The following is a 3,670-nucleotide window of genomic DNA, read 5'->3' on the forward strand; positions in this document are numbered from 1 at the left end:
GTTCTAAACGGATGTTCCAAACACATAAGAAAGCATTTCGGAAGTTGCGTGAAGAACTTAGCGTGCAGAGTTTTTCTGACTTTAACTAATTCTTGACAAAGAAGAATAAGTTGACAGGAGAAATGGTCAGAAGAATTTGATTAGATGAAAAAGAATTACAGTCTTTTTAGGAATTTAGTTTAAATATTTCTCAGATTTTTTTACCAGATTTGTTTCCATTTTCAAGATTTTTGGATAGAAACGTTTCTATGTAGGGTTATCTGTAAGGCTATAAAAGCCAAGTTCACTATTCAATAATATTATCACCTCAAACTTCAATTGTTTATGTTTTTGGCTTTGTTATGTCAAAACCAGTACTTGTCACTTCTACCTTCCCACAATGGCAAACTCACTCTCTCTAATTTCTTTAATCTATTTTTCTTTGTTCGGGAGGCAACGAGGCTGAGAATCAGTTCATGAGTTGCTTTTTGGCTCGAATTGCCGGGAAGGATATTGATTGGGGCTTGTGGGCATTCCAAGGAAGTTATATGTACAGACGGTGTCATGTAGATCCCGATGAAAGTTTTGGTGTTATGGATCACTCTTGGACTAAAGATAGTACCCCCATCACTTAAACAAATGCTTCCACTTATCAACAGAGTGAATCAAGGTTAATTTGTTGCTTCTCAATCTAACCGTGCATTATAACAAATCAAACCTCTATATATTTCTTTAGTTAGAATTTGAAACTAAAGCTCTTTTCTTGCGGATCAAAATTCTAAAGCACCAATATCATACATAATGCTGCATCCCGTATCAGGGCAATGTGTCAAATCCGAGGACAAAGGAGGAGTTGAACTCGGCGATTGTGCCACTCCGAACCAATGGAACCATATTGGAGATGGAAGTCCCGATGAAGTTGTTGNGTAGCTTGGTCTTCTCGTAAGCAGCCTATAGTCACCTTATGAACCACAGAAGCTGAGTTCGTTGCTGTTAGTTCCTGTGCATGTCAAGCTGTTTGGATGAGGAGGATACTCAAAGAGATTTGTCACTCTCAAATAGAAGGAACAAAGCTAATGTGTGTAATACTTCAACTATTAAGCTATCCAAAAATCCAGTTCTAAACGGACGTTCCAAACACATAAGAAAGCATTTCGGAAGTTGCGTGAAGAACTTAGCGTGCAGATTTTTCTGAGTTGAACTAATTCTTGACAAAGAAGAATAAGTTCACGGGAGAAATGGTCAGAAGAATTTGATTAGATGAAAAAGAGTTACAGTCTTTTAAGAAATTTAGTTTAAATATTTCTCAGATTTGTTTACCAGATTTGTTTCCATTTCCAAGATTTGTGGATTGAAACGTTTCTATGTAGGGTTATTTGTAAGGCTATAAAAGCCAAGTTCACTGTTCAATAATATTATCACCTCAAACTTCAATTGTTTATGTTTTTGGCTTTGTTATGTCAAAACAAGTACTTGTCACTTCTACCTTCCCACAATGGCAAACTCACTCTCTCTAATTTCTTTAATCTATTTTTCTTTGTTCGGGGGGCAACGAGGTTCATGAGCTGCTTTTTGGCTCGAATTGCCAGGAAGGATATTGATTGGAGCTTGTGGGCGTTCCAAGGAAGTTATATGTACAGACAGTGTCATGAAGATCCTGATGAATGTTTTGGTGTTATGGATCACTCTTGGACTAAAGATAGTACCCCCATCACTTAAACAAATGCTTCCACTTATCAACAGAGTGAATCAAGGTTAATTTGTTGCTTCTCAATCTAACCGTGCATTATAACAAATCAAACCTCTATATATTTCTTTAGTTAGAATTTGAAACTAAAGCTCTTTTCTTGCGGATCCAAATTCTAAAGCACCAATATCATACATAATGCTGCATCCCGTATCAGGGCAATGTGTCAAATCCGAGGACAAAGGAGGAGTTGAACTCGGCGATTGTGCCACTCCGAACCAATGGAACCATATTGGAGATGGAAGTCCCGATGAAGTTGTTGTCAAACGGGCAGGGTTTGAAATCTGTCGGAGATGGAAAAGTACCGGTGGTATCCGACGAATGCTCTGACGATGGAAGCAATTGGACGGTGGCTTCGAAAGCAAATCTCCAATTGGCCAACAAAATTGGCGAAGACAATTTTTGTTTGGAGAAGGAATCTGATACTATAGTTGTTGTGAAGAAATGCATTTGCTTTCGAAGACAATTTTTGTTTGGAGAAGGAATCTGATACTATAGTTGTTGTGAAGAAATGCATTTGCTTTAAAGACGAGGTTTTGTTTGGAGAAGGAATCTGATACTATAGTTGTTGTGAAGAAATGCATTTGCTTTAAAGACGAGGAAAGTTGCACGGATGATCCTCAGCCCCAATGGTTCAAACTTGTTCCAACAAATGTAGCTTAGTCTATTAATTAGTTTAAAATAGAAATTTAGAATTTGGTCCAATATACTAGTAGTTGTTGGAATTTGAATTTAGGGTTGGCATGAAAGTTTTGAAAGTGCGGGAGTCATATTAGGGTTGTCGATTTTATGCTTAAATTTGTAGTTAAATGGTCAATAATTATTTTCTATTATTTATTATATGTCCAATCTTTTATACGATCATTATTGTTGGTATTATTTTTCATATATGTTTGTACGATAAATAAAATCGGTTATAATTAAGCACGAGCATGAATAGAATTAGAGATAAAATAGGGGCCAATTCAAAGTCGGGCATGTCATATATTTATTCTTCCCAATACATAAGCAACTCACAATGTGTTGGTTTCAACAAGTTCAAACCATTGACTTTGGGTGTCTTGGAGGCAATTTGGAGCACCGTCAGTGCAAATACATGAGTTTGTCACAATTTTTGAAGAATTAGAGCTTTCAACCTGCAAGCAAAGACTCTTCCCATCTTGAGTTACGGTGGCCNTAGGGTTGGCATGAAAGTTTTGAAAGTGCGGGAGTCATATTAGGGTTGTCGATTTTATGCTTAAATTTGTAGTTAAATGGTCAATAATTATTTTCTATTATTTATTATATGTCCAATCTTTTATACGATCATTATTGTTGGTATTATTTTTCATATATGTTTGTACGATAAATAAAATCGGTTATAATTAAGCACGAGCATGAATAGAATTAGAGATAAAATAGGGGCCAATTCAAAGTCGGGCATGTCATATATTTATTCTTCCCAATACATAAGCAACTCACAATGTGTTGGTTTCAACGAGTTCAAACCGTTGACTTTGGGTGTCTTTGAGGCAATTTCGAGCACCATCAGTGCAAATACATGAGTTTGTCACAATTTTTGAAGAATTAGAGCTTTCAACCTGCAAGCAAAGACTCTTCCCATCTTGAGTTACAGTGGCCAAATGAAGCTTAGTGTTTGAAATGGCTGTCCAAGAACTCTGAGGGCCGAAGCAATCTATTGAGAGAGATGGAATAAGGCCTTCTCCGCTCGTCTTTTAGCATAAACCAGTGCTTGACATCCTAATTGGAGTGCTATCATTGTCATGAGTCCATCGACTTGAGATGGAGCAATTACCCATGAAAATATCTTTGTTGTCATTTGAGACTTGGATGCATTGACCACTTTGTGGATGATATATAACATACGAGAACGATGCATTGGAATTTGGATCTGTGCACCGTAAAAAAATGTCTTATACACTTGTTATAGATCCATATATTCAA

The sequence above is a fragment of the Cucurbita moschata genome, unplaced genomic scaffold, assembly GCF_002738365.1.
Source record: "Cucurbita moschata cultivar Rifu unplaced genomic scaffold, Cmos_1.0 Cmo_Scf00089, whole genome shotgun sequence".
Taxonomy (NCBI): Eukaryota; Viridiplantae; Streptophyta; class Magnoliopsida; order Cucurbitales; family Cucurbitaceae; genus Cucurbita; species Cucurbita moschata.